Here is a 21,679-nt window from a genome sequence, read left to right as displayed (position 1 = left end):
AAAGGGATTGCTTCGTAAGAAGCTACCATTTTTTCCCAGGACTCTTGTGCATTGATGTACAGACACCTTTCCTGGTTTTAGGAAGTTCCTGACCAGGTCAGATAACTCCTTGGCTTTTTCTTCGGGAAGAAAAACCTTTTTCTGAACTGTGTCCAGAATCATCCCCAGGAACAGCAGACGAGTTGTCGGCATTAATTGGGATTTTGGAATATTCAGAATCCATCCGTGCTGCTTTAGCACCTCTTGAGATAGTGCTAAACCCATCTCTAGCTGTTCTCTGGACCTTGCCCTTATTAGGAGATCGTCCAAGTATGGGATAATTAATACGCCTTTTCTTCGAAGAAGAAATATTATCTCGGCCATTACCTTTGTAAAGACCCGAGGTGCCGTGGACAAACCAATCGGCAGCGTCTGAAACTGATAGTGACAGTTTTGTACAACGAACCTGAGGTACCCCTGGTGTGAGGGGTAATTGGAACGTGGAGATACGCATCCTTGATGTCCAAGGATACCATAAAGTCCCCTTCTTCCAGGTTCGCTATCACTGCTCTGAGTGACTCCATCTTGAACTTGGACTTCTTTATGTACAGGTTCAAGGACTTCAGATTTAGAATAGGCCTTACCGAGCCATCCGGCTTCGGTACCACAAAAAGAGTGGAATAATACCCCTTCCCTTGTTGTAGAAGAGGTACCTTGACTATCACCTGCTGAGAATACAGCTTGTGAATGGCTTCCAAAACCGTCTCCCTTTCTGAGGGGGACGTTGGTAAAGCAGACTTCAGGAAACGGCGAGGTGGCTCTGTCTCTAATTTCAACCTGTACCCCTGAGATATTATCTGCAGGATCCAGGGATTTACCTGCGAGTGAGCCCACTGCGCGCTGTAATTCTTGAGACGACCGCCTACCGCCCCCGAGTCCGCTTGCGAAGCCCCAGCGTCATGCTGAGGCTTTTGTAGAAGCCGGGGAGGGCTTCTGTTCCTGGGAAGGAGCTGCCTGTTGCTGTCTCTTCCCTCGTCCTCTGCCTCGTGGCAGATATGAATAGCCCTTTGCTCTCTTATTTTTAAAGGAACGAAAGGGCTGCGTTGAAAAGTCGGTGCCTTTTTCAGTTGGGGAGTGACTTGAGGTAGAAAGGTGGATTTCCCGGCCGTAGCCGTGGCCACCAAATCCGATAGACCGACCCCAAATAACTCCTCTACGCATCGCCTGTCCACTGTCGTGTCCATAAAGCTCTTCTGGCCGAAATGGACATAGCACTTACCCGTGATGCCAGTGTGCAGATATCTCTCTGTGCATCACGCATATAAAGAAATGCATCCTTTATTTGTTCTAACGACAGTAAAATATTGTCCCTGTCCAGGGTATCAATATTTTCGATCAGGGACTCTGACCAAACCACCCCAGCACTGCACATCCAGGCAGTCGCAATAGCTGGTCGTAGTATAACACCTGCATGTGTGTATATACCTTTTTGGATATTTTCCATCCTCCTATCTGATGGATCTTTAAGTGCGGCCGTCTCAGGAGAGGGTAACGCCACTTGTTTTGATGAGCGTGTTAGCGCTTTGTCCACCCTAGGAGGTGTTTCCCAGCGCTCCCTAACCTCTGGCGGGAAAGGGTATAAAGCCAATAACTTCTTTGAAATTAGCAGTTTTTTATCGGGGCACCCCACGCTTCATCACACACGTCATTTAATTCTTCTGATTCGGTAAAAACTACTGGTAGTTTTTTCACACCCCACATAATACCCTGTTTAGTGGTACCTGTAGTATCAGCTAAATGTAACATCTCCTTTATTGCCAAAATCATATAACGTGTGGCCCTACTGGAAAATACGGTTGATTCGTCACCTTCACCACCGGAATCAGTGCCTGTGTCTGGGTCTGTGTCGACCGACTGAGGCAAGGGGCGTTTTACAGCCCCTGACGGTGTTTGAGGCGCCTGGACAGGCACTAATTGAGTGTCCGGCCGCCTCATGTCGGCAAACGACTGCTTAAGCGAGTTGACGCTATCCCGTAATTCCACAAATAAAGGCATCCATTCTGGTGTCGACCCCCTAGAAGGTGACATCCTCATATTTGGCAATTGCTCCGCCTCCACACCAATAACGTCCTCATACATGTCGACACACACGTACCGACACACAGCAGACACACAGGGAATGCTCTATACGAAGACAGGACCCACTAGCCCTTTGGGGAGACAGAGGGAGAGTCTGCCAGCACACACCAAAAAGCGCTATATATGACAGGGATAGCCTTATGATTAAGTGCTCCCTTATAGCTGCTTTTATATTAATATATTGCCATTTATTTTGCCCCCCCTCTCTGTTATACCCTGTTTCTGTAGTGCAGTGCAGGGGAGAGACCTGGGAGCCTTCCTGACCAGCGGAGCTGTGACAGAAAATGGCGCCGTGTGCTGAGGAGATAGGCCCCGCCCCTTTTCCGGCGGGCTCGTCTCCCGCTATTTAGTACATTTAGGCAGGGGTAAATATCTCCATATAGCCTCTGGGGCTATATGTGAGGTATTTTTAGCCTTTTTAAAGGTTTTCATTTGCCTCCCAGGGCGCCCCCCCCCCAGCGCCCTGCACCCTCAGTGACTGCCGTGTGAAGTGTGCTGAGAGGAAAATGGCGCACAGCTGCAGTGCTGTGCGCTACCTTAAGAAGACTGCAGGAGTCTTCAGCCGCCGATTCTGGACCTCTTCTTGCTTCAGCATCTGTGAGGGGGCCGGCGGCGTGGCTCCGGTGACCATCCAGGCTGTACCTGTGATCGTCCCTCTGGAGCTTCATGTCCAGTAGCCAAGAAGCCAATCCATCCTGCACGCAGGTGAGTTCACTTCTTCTCCCCTCTGTCCCTCGTTGCAGTGATCCTGTTGCCAGCAGGAATCACTGTAAAATAAAAAACCTAAGCTAAACTCTCTAAGCAGCTCTTTATGAGAGCCACCTAGAATTGCACCCTTCTCGGCCGGGCACAAAAATCTAACTGGAGTCTGGAGGAGGGTCATAGGGGGAGGAGCCAGTACACACCACCTGACCTGTAAAAGCTTTACTTTTGTGCCCTGTCTCCTGCGGAGCCGCTATTCCCCATGGTCCTTTCAGGAACCCCAGCATCCACTTAGGACGATAGAGAAACAGGAATTATCAGGACTTTAGTATGGCACTCCTGCGCCACCCCCAAGGACTAATTAAGCAAATGGAAGTTTCCAATTAACTTAAATAGTTCTTAATTACTCACCTTTCGAAGCCATGTCTTCATCCTCCAGTATTAGGACCCGGTTTCCTGCAGCAGCGATGAGTGAGTGTGTGTAAGTATGTGTGAGTGTGTGTAATCCCCCCCTTCCCCAGAGCCGGCCCTAACCAATATGATGCCCTAGGCAAGATTTTGGCTGGTGCCCCCCAGCACCACCGCTGGTTCCGCCTCTGACCTTGCACCTCTTTCCCAGCACCATCACCCCTCACCCATAGCAGTCCTTATTTTGGTGTTTGTACCCCCTATATTTTAAATCGGAATAGTTTGCACATTTGGCGCACAGCCCAAAAAGGGGTGTGTTTTTGCTGGCAAGGGGCATGGCCAAACAACCCCAATTCCAATTACACCACACAGTACTGCAACTTCATTCACATTTGATCATGCGATAGTGTTCATAAATCCCGCAGTAGTATCACTTTACCTTATAAACGTTACTACTCACAGTAGAGCCCCTTATTCACATTACATCACACCCTATTGCTCTTTATTCACATTAGACACAGTAGTGCCCTTTCTATACGCAACGCCACATAGTAGAGCACCTTATACACATAATGCCACACATTAGCAATGCATTTATACACATAATTCCACACAGTAATGCCCCTTACACATTTGAGACACATTATTAATGTCCTTATAAACATAATACGCTTACACATTATGACAACCTTTATTATTGCCCTTTTACACATAATGCCCCATGCACATAAGCCGCACATTATTAATGCCCTTATACACACAATGACACACATAGTGCCCCCTACACATTTGCTGCACTTTATTAGTGCCCCTATACACATAATAACACACATACAGTAGTACCCTTTTACACATATGCCGCACATTATTGATGCCCTTATACACATAATGACACGCATAGTGCCCCTTACACATATGTTGCACATTATTAATGCATTTTTACATGACACACATAATGCTCCTTACACATATTCCGAACACTACTGCACAACCAACCCACTTACATGCACACAGCAATCACACTGCCACTAACACTGTGACCTCTGCCTCTGCTTGGATACAGATGTGTCCTCATAAATATTGCCTCAATGCTAACATCTGGCACCTTTTTTAATGAAAATGCATCTTATTTGCATTGATATGTGGCTAGGATGTACAAGCAGCTTCTACTGATTAAAATGATATGCAGCATGCCTATATACTGTGTGAGACTGTGGCTGTATCTGCATATGAAATGCTACACACAGAATATAGGCATGCCGCATATCATTTTAATCAGCAGAAGCTGCTGATGCCCCTAGGCATATCAAATGCCCTAGGCAATTGCCTAGTTTGCCTATGCCTATGGCCGGCTCTGCCCTTCCCTTCCGTGTGTGACCCCTCTGGAGGCAGCAGCTGGGAAAACTACATCTCCCAGCAGCCAGCTCCCCTCTCAGCAGCCCCCTCCACAGTGAGAAAAAGGAGTGGATACCACAGGGAGCCGCAGAGACCACCAGCCAGGTAAGTATTTTTTTTTTACCTGCGCCGAAGGATATTTGGCGCTGAAAACCCTGCAACCACTTTTTTTTTATTGGGTTCCATGGGTAATGGGAGCATGCATACACGCGGTAATCCAAAATTGGGTGCAAGGTTTTTTTTTATGGCCAAAACTTCGTGCCCAATTGATTTCCCTCCATGAAGCTGCAGAAAAAGTAAAAACGTCTGGAATGAAGTTGTGGATTTTATCAATTAACAGTTAATTTGCCTACAGGCAGTATAAACCCACCTTTAAAGTAATAGTAATTGTTCTAGGGGCACTAAAAACAGAATTCTCAGATGGGAGGGCTACCTGAAAATAGAGATTGGAATAAAAAATTGTTAGCAACAGTGGGAATGATATATAGAAACTTTGAAAATGTCCAAATAAAACAACATAGAATATTACAAAGTAATGGAGAGACAATACACAACCCGCATTAGTTTAGATTTAGTAAAAGGATGCTATGTTAAGATGTTTGCTTTAATGTTTCATCTTGCTTCCTGGTTTGCTTTTGTTGTAAAGTTTTGGAATTAAACTTGTAAACTGCATAAGAGTTGGGATACTTTAAATTCGACAGCAAAACTAGTTTGCCAATTGTGAATTGTTAAGGGTCTCTTTTTCTTTTAGTTGTCGCTTGTCTTTTCCCAGGCTCTGTATTCTGAATATGCATTTAGATCTTTTTATTTAGTATTGCATAACAAGGTAAAACAGGTGCTAGCATATGCAGGCAAATAAGGCACAGAAGAATGTCTCATGACAACATGAATGTGGAAAAAGTAAATAATTAACAGTAAATTTGCATATCCTGGTGAGACCAGCCAATGCACTTTGCAGTTATCATTGTGAAATAGAAAATGGGGGAAGAGTGGGGAAAATGTGGAAAAGAACCAATAGAGGGGAAAGTGAGAGGGGATTAAGGAGCTGGAGGTGATAGGAATATTGAGCCAGGACCCTAAACTGTATGAGGGAGGGAATTGTGCAAGAGAGTAGGGTGCTATTAGTAGAGAGGTATACTCCATATTAGCAATAAACCCTATGCAGTGCATTATTTATGTTCCTATTACAAGCCAGTTGATATTTTACTATACTTAATATGTGTAGGATGAGTTTATTTGTACTTTTGTTGACTTACCTCATCAGGGCACATAGTAGCAGACTGACTGGAGTCCTGGTAGTCTGCTAGCCAGACTCCAGATTTGCTTGTAATAAGGGATGATTTTTCAGAATGGGATATTCTTCAGACATGCCCACCAAATGTGAAAAAATGTGCCCCTTTGCCCCAACTCATGTTCATTGTGTTAGGTTAGATTAGTCGTTCTGGTGCTAAATACCATCCAGTGAATACTTTAATTGCAACACTTATTGAGTATTTTAATATATTGATCCAAAGTTTGTTTCATGTTCCTGTGCACAGAGGAAAACCAACGTTAAATTTCCAGGCCAGCTAATGACTGTATATGTTCTTGTGAAGTTTATGATGTTTTTCTTGGATTTCTGCAAGCGAACCAAAGTGCAAAAGCGCCATGTGTCCTAAGCATGTGATTCCTGCCCTACTATCAGAACTCTGTCCTGGGGTAAAGAGGAGTGATTCCTTAGAGGAGAGGGGTAATGTGACTAGTGGAGATTCTTGTTAATGCTGACACAGTTTTAGAGTGTAAGAGTAACTAGACAGACAGCACTAGGCCTGTGTTTATGCTGGAGCCAAGGAATGTGCACCACTTTAATATGAGGTTGTTTATGGTTACAAATAAATTTGCAGCACAAAGGTTGATGGAAATGAATTGTCCAAGCAAACCCTTCATCTAACTAAGTCTAAAAAGTATACCCAGTATTCTGTGGCAAATATTCATTCTTATAGCTAGATATAGATACTATTTGTTATACTAAAGCAGGAACATATAAACTACAACCTAGGGAGCAAAATGCAGCCTGGTATTTGCGGCAATACACTCACAGTATTATAGCAGGGCACCCATTGTGTGAAACTGAGGAAAGTATTATCTGCGGCATGCTGCACCACCTCCTGTACTATTGGGAGAGACTGGGTAGTTGGGCTTGAAATTTTTCATCACCAATCTACAATTCTTGCCATCTGTGGCTATTAGATTGGCTCAGCCTCATCACACACTCTTCCTCCATACACACACAGACTACGGGAGCCCAATAGGAATATTCCAGTTTAAATGAATGATGTAGCACATATATTACATTTAATGAGTCCAGCTCAGTAGTGTCCATGTCACCCAGCCAAATGGCCCAGCTTGCCCATTGGAGAAGTGCAGAGCCATAACTAGATGTGGCCAATGGTGCCTGGCACACAGCGCAGATGTGCTGGAAGCGCAGGACCACCAGCAGCACCTGCCTGGCCGCTCAGCCGCCGCCCTGTGGTGTCCTGGCCGTGTCTCCCCACCGTCACCGGCCGGCACCCAGCTGCATTGCCCGGCTACCTCTCACATAGGTAGCAGGGCAGCACTGCAGCTCCGCCCCCCCCCATGTGCTGGGAGAGATGACGTCCCTCCCAGCCCGCCCCCAGCCCACCCACAATGCCCTGCGCTGCAAAGAGCGCAGCATAGGGGAGGAAGAGGAGAGGCATGCCGACTCCTCACAGGTGAATGTAACTCTCTCTCCTTCCCTACCCTCCCATAATGTGTAAAAAAGGAGACTGCCTGCCATAATGTGTAAAAAAGGGGAACTGCCTGCCGTAATGTGTAAAAGAGGGGGACTGCCTGCCATAATGTGTAAAAAATGAGACTGCCTACCGTGATGTGTAAAAAAGGGGGACTGCCTGCCGTAATGTGTAAAAAGGGGGACTGCCTGCTTAATGTGTAAAAAAGGTAGACTCTGCCTGCCGTAATGTGCAAAAAAGGGGGACTGCCTGTCTGCTGTAATGTGTAAAAAAGAGGGACTGCCTGCTGTAATGTGTAAAAAAGGGGGCTCTGTTGCTGTAATTTGTAAAAAAAAAAAAAAAGTGGGACTCTGTTGCTGTAAGGTGTAAAAAGGGGACTCTGCCTGCCATAATGTGTAAAAGGGAGCTATACCTGCTTAATGTGTAAAAGGGGGACTCCACCTGCCGTACTGTGTAAAAGGGAGCTCTGTGGCCATGCCCCTTTCCCATGAAGCCACGCCCCTCTATTTTTGTTGCACTCACTGACCCTGTTTTGTATATGAGGGAGGCGCTGATGCTGTTTCTTGCACACAGCGCTAAAATAGTTCCGACACTAAAGAAGGGGAGGAACAGTGTGAATCCAGTGAGTGCCAGTTCATAGACCCTAGCATACCAGTTGTGTCATATGTGCCAAAGATCTTAGGGCTGGACTGGTCCACAGGGGTGCAGGAAAAATACTAGGTGGATCCCAGTAATCAAGGGCCCCACCCCTTTCTCTGTGGGGGTTGGCCACACCTCCTGTGGTAACTGACCACAACCCTTAAGGGCCTCCATCACTGCATCCCCCTAGTAGGTGCTTGATGCCCCAGTCCGACATTGCCTGGTCTAGTAAATGAACAGTATTATTTCCCAAAACACAAACTGCTGTGCTATTGTGTGTATAGTAACAGTGTTTCAGTTATGGTATATGAAAGGTCCTGTATTGTTAGAGCTATTATAGTCTATAATCGGCTAATTGTGTCTAGTTGTTTCTGGATGCTAAAAACCAGTTGAGCTGGTTGTTAGCCTCTTAGCTGTCACTGAGAGAAAATTATTCCTGCAATTTTGTTATATGCAGTTTATTGGTGTCCCGATCACGTTTCGGTGTCCTTTAAAAACACTATCATTGGTTGCACAGCACCAGACAGTCTGTATAAGAAATCATGCAAAAAACAAATACTAAAAAGAGACAAAGCATCGGTGGATGGAGAAGATGCTGATGTGAGTCAGTATAGGTCTTGCTCATAAGACATTAGAGTCTACAGATCATGAGTTATATAAAAGTACTGCATGTCGGTCAGCATTATTTTGGGAGAAAGCTGTATATCTTTTTATTCATTAAAGATCGATTCCTAAAATATTATCCGGCTGGACTTTGATGTGTTCCCGCCATATGCTTTTCTGTGCAATCATGACATTTTCACTGGGTCGGCACTCAGCTCTAAAATCGAGGCAGGTAAGTATCTATACACCCTCCAGACAAACAGGAACATTTGCACAAAATGAAATGCTACATGTATCATTGTAGACTTTACATCTTACTTTATAAAAATAAATTTCAATTTCCTTTCATCCCTATTGTGTGTGTTGTTTCAATGTAACTCATTTCCCACCTTCACTTTTCACTACTTTACCTCTCACTACTTTATTTCTCACAGCGTTACCTCTCACTATTTTACCACTGCTGTTTTTTCAGCAGCCTCTCTCACTACCTAACTAGCTTCACTTTTTTCACTATATATTTTTACTCTATTGTTGCCCTGGGGTCACTCGTCTGCTTGGGTTTGGGGTGTCCTGCGCCCATAGGCGTGCGCAGCACTTTTTATTAGGGGGTGCACCTTCGGAGGGGTGTGTCTAGCACCGCTTTTTGGGCGTGTCTAGCACCATCTATTGACGGTCAACGCAATATAAAATATCCACCCTTGTACCAATCCTAATAATGCAGATACATTGTCAGATGTTGTGGTGTGCACCAAACAAACACCCCTAATGACACTCACTGCAATTACAGTGCTCCTCCTCAGCCTGGTCTGGCTCCCCCTCTCTTTCCCCTGCAAACTGCAGCAGCTTACTTACAAGTTAGTAACTAAACTGACACTGACAGTCGCAGACTAGTACTGCTGCTGCCGCTGGAAAAACGAGGGCCGTGTAAATGCTGCTGCCGACCGCCTGCCAGTATTGAATTTGTCTTCCTATGAGGAACGCTGGCTGCATGCTGCTCCTCATCAGTGGCTAGCGTTGGCATAGCATAGAAGGAGAGAGGTGGGCATGTGGCGGGTGTGGCGGGTGGGCGTGCGAGCAGCATGATGTAATCACATCACGCTGTTTTTGTACACGGAGGAGGAGCCGGGAGTTTGACAGCCGGTGGCAGTGGCACCCTGTATTAACCCAGGAGTCCGGTCAGTAATGGGTAAAAAAACCCTAGCAAGCGAACAGGTCTGAATTAGGCCCCATGTGCACTGCAGGGGAGGCAGATATAACATTTGCAGAGAGAATTAGATTTGGGTGGGGTATATTGTTTCTGTGCAGGGTAAATACTGGCTGCTTTATTTTTACACTGCAATTTAGATTTCAGTTTGAACACACCACACCCAAATCTAACTCTCTCTGCACATGTTATATCTGGCCCCCCCTACAGTGCACATGGTTTTGCCCATCTGCTAACAAATTTGCTGCTACGATCAGGTCTGAATTAGGCCCTCAGTGCACTGCATTCATTGTCCCCGTTCATTCTGTTATGCCATCTTTGCAGTACAGCAACTCCGCCATCCAGTGATGCTGCCATGACTACATGGTGTGTTATACCGCTTGTTCTGCCCATGTCCGACCACTTCTATAAAATTGGACAGGACCACTTTGAGTTCCCAATCCGTGCCTGGTCAGCAGTAAAAGAATCAAGGAAGGACTCAATTGCGTACAATTGAGGCCTTCACCCCTCAACAGACCACACCACCTTATCAGACCGCACCTCCATTAGGGCTGCTTCCATAAATTTCCTGTGCTGGTTTCCCATCCCAATCCGCCCTTGCCCCCCAATATGTTAGGGACTTGCCCGATTAATTAGGTCACCTGGACACGGTGGGCAAGCCGTTATTTATGGCTATAATTATGCGAAGAACCTCGCTCAAAATGCTAAATTTTATTGCAATGAATACTATTAATCAATTGGTAGTGTTTGAATTGTGCACCTATTGTGTGTGTTGTTTCAATGGGGGAGATGTACTAAGCCTGAAAAGTGATAAATATCACTGTGATAAAGTACCAGCCAATCGGCTCCTAACTGCCATGTCACAGGCTGTGTTTGAAAAATGACAGTTAGGAGCCTATTGGCTGGTACTTTATCACAGTGATATTTATCACTTTTCAAGCTTAGTACATCTGGCCCAATGTAACTTATTTCCCACCTTCACTTCTCACTACTTTACCTCTCACTACTTTATTTCTTACCTCATTACCTCTCACTATTTTACCACTGCTATTTTTCAGCAGCCTCTCTCACTATCTAACTAGTTTCACAATATATTTTTTTACTCTAGTGTTGCCTTGGGGTCACTCGGCTGCTTGGGTTTGGGGTGCCCTGTGCTCCAAACTTGTGCCCCCCAATATTTTAGGGACTTGCTCAATTAATGAGGTCACATGGACGCTGTGGGCCGTTATTTATGGACATAACTATGCGAAGAACTTCGCTCAAAATGCAATATTATATTGCAATGAATATTATTAATCAATTGGTAGTGTTTGAATTGTACACCTGCAGCCTTGTCTTTGTATGCCAGTGATTTTCAACCATTTTCAAGTCGCGGCACACCGAACAGGATTTTTAAATTGCCAAAGCATACCATCAGTTCCCCATGAGCAAAACACACACACATACACACACATACACACATACACACACACACACACACACACACACACACACACACACACACACACACACACACACACACACATCGACCACCACAGGGGAAGGGGGGGTCAAACACACATTGGCCGCCTCAGCAATTTAAACACACTGGCCCCCACAGTAATTGCAGCACACATTGGCCCCCACAGTAATTGCAGCAAATATTGGCCCCCATGGTAATTGCCGCACATATTGGCCACCCACTGTAATTGCAGAACACGTTGGCCCCCATGATAATTGCAGCACATATAGGCCCCCACGGTAAATGCAGAACACCCCCCATGTTGATTGCAGCACATATTGGCCCCCACACGAGTTCCTGCACACATTGGCCACCACAGAACCAATAAATAAAAATTTACAGGAACCTACTGTACTTGAGTAGGTTAGTAGATCTGTAGCTGTGGAGGAGGCAGGAGCTGTTTACAGTCTCCCTTCTTCAGCGGTGCAGCCAGTGATGAGGAGCGAGGACACAGGAGCAGCACTGGGCGGGAAGGTGACGTGGAGCAGCACTGGGCAGGAAGGTGACGTGGAGCAGCAATGGGCGGGCAGGTGACGTGGAGGAGCACTGGGCGGGCAGGTGATGTAGTGGGCATGTGCAACCTATGAGTAACGCTGCTCCTCCATAGGTCACGAGATAGGCTGCGTCTGGGCTACCCGGAAGAGCCCCGTGCTGCCTGAGGCCGAAATGATGAATTAAAGTGAGGCAGTGGGCATCTCTGGCTGCACATCTCAGAACCGCTCACGGCACACTAGGTTGAAAAACGCTGTTGTATACAGTACTGAAAGGTCTCCGCAGGGTTACACCTCTCATTACCGGTGTGCACCCCAGGATCCCTCCCCTTTATAAAAATAATACCCATAATTTAATTTGACATTTTTCATTTCCCCAACTTTGAACAAACTACAAGTATCCCTATGCTACGTTACCCTTGCATCCAGTAACCCCATATTTTCCTAATCACTTTGCTCATATTTACCATATCTTTTTGAAAGGTGTTTCAAAGCGACATGTGCCTTGTTAGTGCACATATGCTGTACAAGTATATCCTATTAGATGATCTTTATCAGGACAGAACTGCTCTTTGCCCAGGTGTGTCTAAGACTGCTATGTAGTAACTGTACAGGAAGACCAGCAATAGGCATACTGTAGAGTGCACAGCCACCATTCATCTGCAAAGTGTTCTGCTCTTGGGTCTGTTCATTTCCAGTCATGACGAATGCACCAGACACTCCACAGAATTGTAAGTAGTCACATTTACCTTAATGATGATCATATGATGTATTTTAAATGCAGTACCCAGTGAAATACCAAAAAAAAAATTTCCACAAGGTTATATAGGATACTGAAATATTTTCTATAATGAAAAAATCTAAGGTATTGAATATGAAATACAATGCTTGCACATTCAGTGGTGTATTGCACAGGAGAGTCATTAAGTTGAAATTATGCAACATAAACTAGGAACCACCTCTGTAGTATACCATAGTCTCCTACAAGCCCTAGACTGGCTCCCCTTTCCCTTCTAAACCAATTCAAGCTTTACAAACTCACAAGGCCCTCAGCCAATCCTCTCCCTTCAGACTCCCGTTCACCCACTTTACTCCAAATGTATGCCACCCTTGCTCCAAGGATGTGGTCAGGATCCCAGCACTTGGATTCCCGGGAGTCGGAAACCTGGTGTTGGAGTCCCGACACCGATTGGAATATCGACATAGATCCAAATGCCAGCGCCAATATCCTGACCAAAGGACTGGCGGATTCTACAGAGGTACAGCCACGGATAGGCTTAGGCTGTGGGGGGAGTGTTAGGGATAGGTTGCGGGTAGGGGGGTTAGGCACCCCCGAGGAGGGTTAGGCTTAGGCTGAGGGGGATGGGGGGTTATGTTCAGGCTGCGGGAAAGGTGGGTTAGGGATCAGGGTTACCTTAATTAATATTGGGATTTTAATCACCGGGATGCTGTTGTCTGTATTTTGACAGCTGGCATCCCAAGCCCAAGGATATCCTATGTATTCCCTCCTCCCAACTGATGACTTCCTCCCACTCCCACTGCCCATGCAGATTCTTAATTATGGAATTCTCTCCCTCTCACTATCAGACTATCTGCCTCTCTACAAATCTTCAAATGGGCTCTCAAGACCCACAGCATTGCCATCCAGCTCTCATCCTAACCCTTCCTCACGGTCTACACCATCTGTGTCACCCCTCACTGTCTGCCCCTCCTCCTCACTTGCTTCTCTTTCCATTACTTTTACTCTAATCTTACTGGCGTAACTACAGCCACCGCAGTGGCTTGGGGGTGCCGGGCTTGGGGACACCGGCGCTGTTTTTGCAGATTCCCATGTGGACTAGGCGTCTGCATGTAAATCTGCTTAAAATATCCCTCCAAAAATGTCCGCCGCCTCGGAGGAGACAGATGGTAGAGGTCTTACTTGACCAGAAACTTTTTGGGCAGGGGGGAGAAAAATTTATAGTTACGCCACTGACTCAATACTCTCTGCAACGGCACATATCCCTTGATTGCTACCGCCCTGCTGCTTATTTGAGTGTTATGTCCGCTGATGCGGCATGTTTATAAACCATGTACGTGTCCTTCATTGTTTTGTACTGTATGTCACTGTTTTCTGGTTTGGTAATTTGTTTATGTACTTTGTAAGGCGCTGAGGAACCCTTGTGGCGCCACATAAATAAAAGTATAATAATAGTAAAAGAACACATTGCAATGGTAAAAATAGACATACAAATTACTGATGAGAGTACAGAATTGCAATCCTTTTGTGTTAGGTGTGTGGTCAGGGGCGTTTCTACAGAGGAGGGGGCCCGTGTGCACCTCCGGGTGGGGTCACTCTTCTGAAAGGTTTTTCGGAAACATGGCGTCCACCATGATCCGGAGACCAATTTGACTACCACGCACTCAAACGCTGCGCCCGACTCCAGTAAGGTAAGTATTTAAATGGGTGCGTTTGGGCCCCCTGAACCCAGGGGCCCGTGTGCACCGCGCACATTGCACCCATTATAGAAACGCCAATGTGTGTGGTGAACATAACAGGCAAAGCCCTGGGAGCCAGCCCCTTGGAAAGCATACCCAACATCTGACTTGTTTATGGTGGGACAGTTCCAGTTAAGGTGAGTTACCAGAGGAGATGAGCAGCATGAGCAGTACGGACACCAAAAACAGACAATGAGGAAAAAAACTAAATTTTCCTGGAATTCTTGGACCTTGGGTGTTTTTGGCTGCATAATCATATCCCAAGGTGTAGCAGGTTATATGTAATTTTCCCATAATTCTCTATGCTGTCTTTTTTTAATCACTTAAAGGGGCACTGTGAAGATTCTCATCTGGCATTTGCACTTGTGCATATAGGCAAAGGATTGCTATCAGTAACTGCAGATGTCCATGGGCTGGCTGCTATCCAGCTCTGACACTTGTGTTGGAAAGGACATTTAAACACCACAGTCTGCAGTGATCTTTGTTTCCTCTTCAGATCCAAAAACAACTCCTATATCCTAGGGCAGGGATGGGGAATCTTCGGACCTCCAGCTGTTGTTGAGCTACACATCCTAGCGTGCCCTGCAACATCTTTAGCATGACTAAATAGCAAAACTGTAGCAAGGCATGCTGGTATGTGTAGTTCAACAACAGCTGGAGGGCCGAAGGTTCCCCATACCTGTCCTAGGGCCTAATTCAGACCTGATCACTAGCAAGTGATTTTTGCACTGCTGCGATCAGATAGTCGCCGCCTACGGGGGGGCGTATATTTTAGCTGTGCAAGTGTGCGCACGCGCATGTGTATCAGAGCTGTACAAACATATTTTGTGAAATCTCTGCGCAGCCCAGGACTTACTCAGCCGCTGCGATCACATCAGCCTGTCCGGGACCGGAATTGACAACAGGAACCCTCCCTGCAAACGCATAGACACGCTTGCGTTTTTCCACACTCTCCCTGAAAACAGAACACCCACAAATGCCTTTTTCCTGTTAATCACCTTGCGATCACCTGTGCAAACGTATCCGTCGCACAAACCCATCACTGAGCGGCGATCCGCTTTGTACCCGTGCAACGCGCCTGCGCATTGCGGTGCATGCGCAGTTTGGGCCTGATCGCCCGCTGTGCGAAAACGTACAGCAGCGATCAGGTCTGAATTCTGCCCCTGGTCTGTAGCTACAGTCAAGTCAGTATAACCTGTTACCTTGCTATCACGATCTTTCTTTACATTTTAATTACTGTAATAAACTTGAAGTTGATACTAGAGATTAACAGGTGAGAGTCTGCTAGATTCTAATATCTTATATTGCTTGCACTTCAAACCATTGCATTTATAATAAAGGTTTGTTATTTATTTATTTAATTACTTATTTGCAGTGCTTAAAGTGGTCCTAGAGAGGTGGTGGAACTCACCCCCCCCCCCCCCTCCCCACGGTGCCCATGCAATAAAGGTAAAAAGGGCATGGTCTCAAAAAGAAAGGGGCATGGTCACACAATAGTAATAATGCCCACAGTAGTAGCACCCCGTAATACACATAATGCCCACCGCAGTAGCGCTTCTTATACAATACCCACAGTAGTGGCACCCCGTAATACACATAATGCCCACCGCAGTAACGCTTCTTATACAATGCCCACAGTAGTAGTGCCTCTTATATAAACCCCATAGTAGTGGTGCCCCTTATACAATGCCCGCAATAGTAGTACCCCTTATGTCCCCAGGAGTGATGCCCCTTATGAAGTGCCCCCTTTACAATGCCCTCATTAGTAAGGCCCCCAGTAGTAATGCCCTTAAAGGTAATGCCCCTGTGTAGTATTGCCACCAGTAGTAATGTTGCCTGTAGTAATTCCCCCAGTCGTTTAGCCCCCTGTAGTTTAGCCCTAGTAGTTATGCCCCCAGTGGTAATGCCCCTGCAGTTATGACCCCAGTAGTTTACCCCCCCCTTTAGTTTAGCTTCCCAGTGTTAATGCCCCTGTAGTTTAGTCCTCATGTAGTTTAGCCCCCAGCAGTTTAGCCCCTGTAGTTATGCCCCCAGTAGTTTAGCCCCCCTGTAGTTTGCCCCAAGTAGTAATGCCCCTGTAGTTATGCCCCCAGTAGTAATGCCCTTGTAGTTACGCCCCCAGCCCTTGTAGTTACGCCCCCAGTAGTAATGCCCCTGCAGTTATGCCCCTGCAGTTATGCCCCCGCTAGTAATGCCCTCCTGTAGTTTGCCCCCAGTAGTTAGCCCCTTTGTAGTTTGCCCCCAGAATCTTGCCCCCTTGTAGTTTGCCCCCAGTACCTTGCCCCCTTGTAGTTTGCTCCCAGTAGCAGTGGCGTGCAGTGAGGTCAGTGGCTGGTGAGGCACTGCAGCCATAATGTCCACTGTGTTCCGCTGATACCCGCTACCACCCCCAAGCCAATGCCTGCTACCGCTGTTGGTACACGTGCTCCTGGAAAAGTGAGTGTGGTCTCGAAATGAGGGTGTAGACTCACAAGGGGCGTGGTCATTTGTGAAGGAGAGGGTGAGTCCTTGGAAAGGCAAATGGTGACAGGGGAGATCTGGTGATGGGGGAGACAGTGAAGCAGGTGAGATGCAGTAGGAGACAGGGAGAGAGTGTCGGAGAAAGGCAGTGGGTGACAGGGAGAGGGTGACAGGTAAAGGGTGATGGAGAGAGGCAGTGGGAGATAGGGAGAGGATGACAGCAGTGGGTGACAGGAAGGTGGTAATACCAGGGAGGGGGTGACAGCAGTGGGTGACATCAGGGAGAGGGTGGTACTAAGGAGAGGGTGATGGAGAGAGGCAGTGGGTGATGGAGAAATGCCAGGGAGACGCTGGCAGTGATGTCATGGAGAGGATGTCAGGGAGAGGGTGACGCCAGTGAGTGGGTGATAGCAGTGGGTCACAGGGAGAGGTTAACATCAGGGTGAGGATGACAGCAGTGAGTGACAGGGAGAGGATGACAGCAGTGGTTGAAAGCGAGAAGGTAACAGCAATGGTTGACAGGGAGTTGACAGCTGTGGATAATGCTAGGGAGAGGGTGATGCCAGGAAGAAGGTGAGAGGGAGAAGGTGACAGCAGTCAGTGCCAGTTGTGGGTGACAGGGAGATGGTGACACCAAAAAGAGGGTGACAGGAAGAGGGTGACACCAGGGAGAGGGTGACAGGGAGCGGGTGATGGGGAGAGTGTTATGCCAGGGAGCGGGTGACGGGGAGAGGGTTATGCCAGGGAGTGGGTGACAGGATGAGGGTGATGCCAGGGAGCGGGTGACAGGGAGCTGGTGACAGGGAGCGGATGACAGGGAGCTGGTGACAGGGTGAGGGTGATGCCAGGGAGCAGGTGACAGGGTGGGGGTGATGCCAGGGAGCAAGTGACAGGGTAAGGGTGATGCCAGGGAGCGGGTGACCGGGAGAGGGTGATAGGGTGATGCCAGTGATAATGTCAAATATTACCTTTAAACATAAAGCTATATACTAATACCGTGGAGCCGTTATCGCCGCTAGACCACGTGCACGTGCCACGCACTTTGCACGCTATTGCGTACAGAGTACCGTACGTGGTACGCACTTGGCGTACACACGCTGCGCTGAGTGTACGGACTACACACAGCGAGTGCACACACAGTCGATAACCTTTTAAACCTTAAACACAGTAAGAATATACTTATACTCTAAACCTTAATAACCAAGTACTGTGATGATGTAACGCTTAAAAACCTTAACAATGTGTATGCTGTTTGAGCGATTGAGACGCTAAGAAAAGCCCTTTGTAGTAAACAGTGAAAACACAAGACCTGGTTTGGATTTAAAAACCACAGCAGCTCTAACACCGCCGTGGATGGTTTAGAGAAAAAGGGAAACACAATACAAGTTATACACTACAAACTAACATGGAAATCTAAACAGAATAACAAAGAATTATATGAACAATAGCGAACAATCGCAAACAAGAGCGAACAGAATGAGAACAAAATGAGAACAAATGGCGAACAAAATGGATAACAAAATGGCTACAGAGAATAATACATACGTGGGGATGATTCGCAAGCGCGACCTGGAGTCCAGTCCTCAGCATTCAGGGAGAAAGCCTTCAGAGAGATTGAACTGACCAGGCAACAGTGGTTTTTATATAGCACAACATACATTCACAATACAATGGTACCTTGTAATCTCATTGTTCATTGGACACAGGAATGTGTCTCCACATTACAGCAAAGGTCATAGGTGGATTTGAACAGGTGGGCTGTGTCTTTCTCCAACTGCTCTGGTGGGAGGTATCCTCAGGATTTCCGCCGCATGTGTAATTTACAGCAAATACAGTAAATGTTCATAAACTACTTTTGCACATAACTATACGCAGGAGCAAGCAATCCTTTCCTAACTAGCATCGGAATGTTACCCTTAAAATACCCTACAGCTGGATACTAAACACCACCGTTCAACCTTTATCTGACCCTTCCTATCATGTAAAGAGGAATCTCTCTGTCCAGGAACAGTTTAAACTAAACACACTCGCTGACATTGTCTAGGGGAATATTATCTACAATATACGCTATTTGGGTTAAATATGTTACGATCGAGTCGCACGCTACACGCTCACAAACTCTACCATAAATGCGCATACCACGCGCGTGATCGCCGGAGCGATCTTACGCAAATTGCGGATATGTGCACGCACGGCAGACTGAGCGTACGAGCAGCGGGCATGTGCATGGGGTTAGTGCAAGGCATACACGCATCATGATATTTTTCGACTTTCACACCAGGGAGAGGGTGATACCAGGGAGAGGGTGACGGGGAGCGGGTGACGGGGAGAGGGTTATGCCAGGGAGCAGGTGACATGGAGCTGGTGACCGGGAGCTGGTGACCGGGAGAGGGTGATAGGGTGATGCCAGGAAAGGGTGACGGAGAGGGTGACAGGGTGAGGGTGATGCCAGGGAGCGGATGACAGGGAGAGGCTGACAGGGTGAGGGTGACAGGGTGAGGGTGATGCCAGGGAGCGGGTGACAGGGAGAGGCTGACAGGGTGAGGGTGACAGGGAGCGGATGACAGGGAGAGGGTGACAGGGTGAGGGTGATGACAGGGAGCTGGTGACAGGGAGCAAATGACAGGGTGAGGGTGACAGGGTGAGGGTGACAGGGAGCGGATGACAGGGAGCGGATGACAGTGTGAGGGTGACAGGGAGGGGGTGATAGGAGGGAAATCCACTCTGCTGGAGGTATAGCATACAACAGTACAGCCCTGAGGCCCCCCCCCGCCCCCCTTCCTACTGCCCCCGCGGGTAACTGAGGAATTAGCAAACCTGTTGGATGTGGCAGGGCTGCTCATCCTCTCCTGCACTTTGTAGCCCCGCTTGCCGTGTATAGGGCTGCGCAGGCTGGTCAGTGCACCGCTGTGTAGTTGGATGGCTGACCGACATGGGCTTTTTCCCTCAAAGGGGCGTGACGACGGGTCCGTGATTAGGCCACGCCCCCGAACTGGTTCCTGACCGCTGCTCCAACATCTGGCTTGCTCCTGCGGTCACCTCACTCTAGTGGAGCTGTAGGTAACGTACGTGGTGTGGATTGCGGCTCCTCTTTCCCCGCTGGTCGGACTGCTTTAACGTTACTGGAGGATGGGCGGGGCAGGGGATAGTGGGCGGCTGCATATGTAAATAAAAATAATTACAAATAAAGTCCTACACGACGGGGGTGTTACATGCCTTGGTGCTCACCGCCCCCCACGGATCTGCCCAATCATGTCAGTCTTAGTGACAGGGGAGTGCTTACATATGAGCATGAAAGTACACCCCTGTCAAAGAGGCACTTCTAGTAAGTGCCGCTTCTGCTGCTTTTTTTTAATGGGCTTTCACTGCCCAGTGCTTGGCTCCACCCCCCGCTTCCGACCCTTTCACAGAGACAGCGGGAGGCACCGAGAGCAGTGCCTCCAAAGCACATTTAGCACTGTTTTTTTAAAGGTAAAAATTATTAAAATAATATCAATGCTAAAGGAGATACTTATGACACAGAATATGTGTCATAAGTTTCTTCTTTGTATTATTTTAATCGTTAATCCTCCCCTGCCTACCCTGACTGCACGCCCCTGCCCAGTAGTAATACCCCCAGTAGATGCCCCTTAGTAGTAATGCCCCCCAGTAGATGCCCCTTAGTAGTAATGCCCCCAGTAGATGCCCCCCAGTAGTAATGCCCCCAGTAGATGCCCCTTAGTAGTGATGCCCCCCAGTAGATTCCCCTTAGTAGTAATGCACCTTAGTAGTGATGCCCCCAGTAGATGCCCCATAGTAGTAATGCCCCCCCAGTAGATGCCCCTTAGTAGTAATGCCCCCCGTAGATGCCCCTTAGTAATAATGCACCCATTAGATGCCCCTTAGTAGTAATGCCCCCAGTAGATGCCCCTTAGTAGTAATGCACCTTAGTAGTGATGCCCCCAGTAGATGCCCCTTAGTAGTAATGCCCCCCAGTAGATGCCCCTTAGTAGTAATGCCCCCCCAGTAGATGCCCCTTAGTAGTAATGCCCCCCCAGTAGATGCCCCTTAGTAGTAATGCACCCAGTAGATGCCCCTTAGTAGTAATGCCCCCCAGTAGATGCCCCTTAGTAGTAATGCCCCCAGTAGTTGCCCCTTAGTAGTAATGCCCCCCAGTAGATGCGCCGCTACAACGGAAAAAAATAGACAAAACACAGACCATACTCACCAAGCCCCGCTCCCGTGTCCGGCCGCTGCAGTCCTCTGGGCGTACTGAGTTCCTGCCTCCGGCTGCCGCTGTAGAGAGGGAGACGGGCGCCCGCTGGTAACACAATCCCAGCGGGCGCCCGGCATCTCCCTGCAGCGACGGGGACACATCGCCGGGTTAGGTGAGCCGGAGGAGGCGGTCCAAGTGGAACTGACGGAACGCAGTTTTGTCCCGTTCCGGCTCACTTTAACCCCTGCTTATTTGTATCTGTCAGTGAACAACACTGACAAAAACACCCCCCAAAAAATATATTGGTGTACAGTACTTTTATTCTGCTCCCAATTATATTACAGTTTCTTGGGGTTTTGCACAAGGGCAAGAAGACTGTTTGGTCTGTCTGGGGTACACTTCAAATATCATATGGTATGATGATAATGGTAAAAACAGATTAAAACTTAACTTTTAATCTTATACACTTAAAAAATCAAGACAACCACAAAACTTTTATTTTTAATCTGTTTATTTTCAAAAATACAAAACAGTTTACAGCATCACAACAAATAGGGTACAGCGTAACTTAATCAAGACATAACAGTACAAAAAAGAATGCACTCAATGTATATACAATCGGATCAAGCGAAAGTGTAATACAGACAATAAAATAGAGCCACAGATCCGGGATCCTACTGAGAACATAATAACACATGAGGACATACGTAGTACAAAAAAGGAGATCCGGTCAGA

The 21,679-nt window shown here is 47.3% G+C and overlaps 1 protein-coding gene across 1 annotated transcript in view; it reads right to left on the bottom strand.

Moving 5' to 3' along the window:
* The window catches only part of GNAT2 (G protein subunit alpha transducin 2), an 84,680-nt gene extending 64,965 nt beyond the window's left edge, over positions 1–19,715 (bottom strand). The window contains exon 1 of the mRNA XM_063955201.1: positions 19,567–19,715. The gene's annotated coding sequence lies outside the window, so the exon portion shown is untranslated. The remainder of the gene's footprint in view (positions 1–19,566) is intronic.
* Between the last annotated feature and the right edge of the window lie 1,964 nt (positions 19,716–21,679).

Source organism: Pseudophryne corroboree, chromosome 2 (genome assembly GCF_028390025.1).
Source record: "Pseudophryne corroboree isolate aPseCor3 chromosome 2, aPseCor3.hap2, whole genome shotgun sequence".
In the NCBI taxonomy this organism is placed as follows: domain Eukaryota; kingdom Metazoa; phylum Chordata; class Amphibia; order Anura; family Myobatrachidae; genus Pseudophryne; species Pseudophryne corroboree.
The sequence above is the reverse complement of the archived record's forward strand: the minus strand, read 5'-3'. Positions and strand labels throughout refer to the sequence as shown.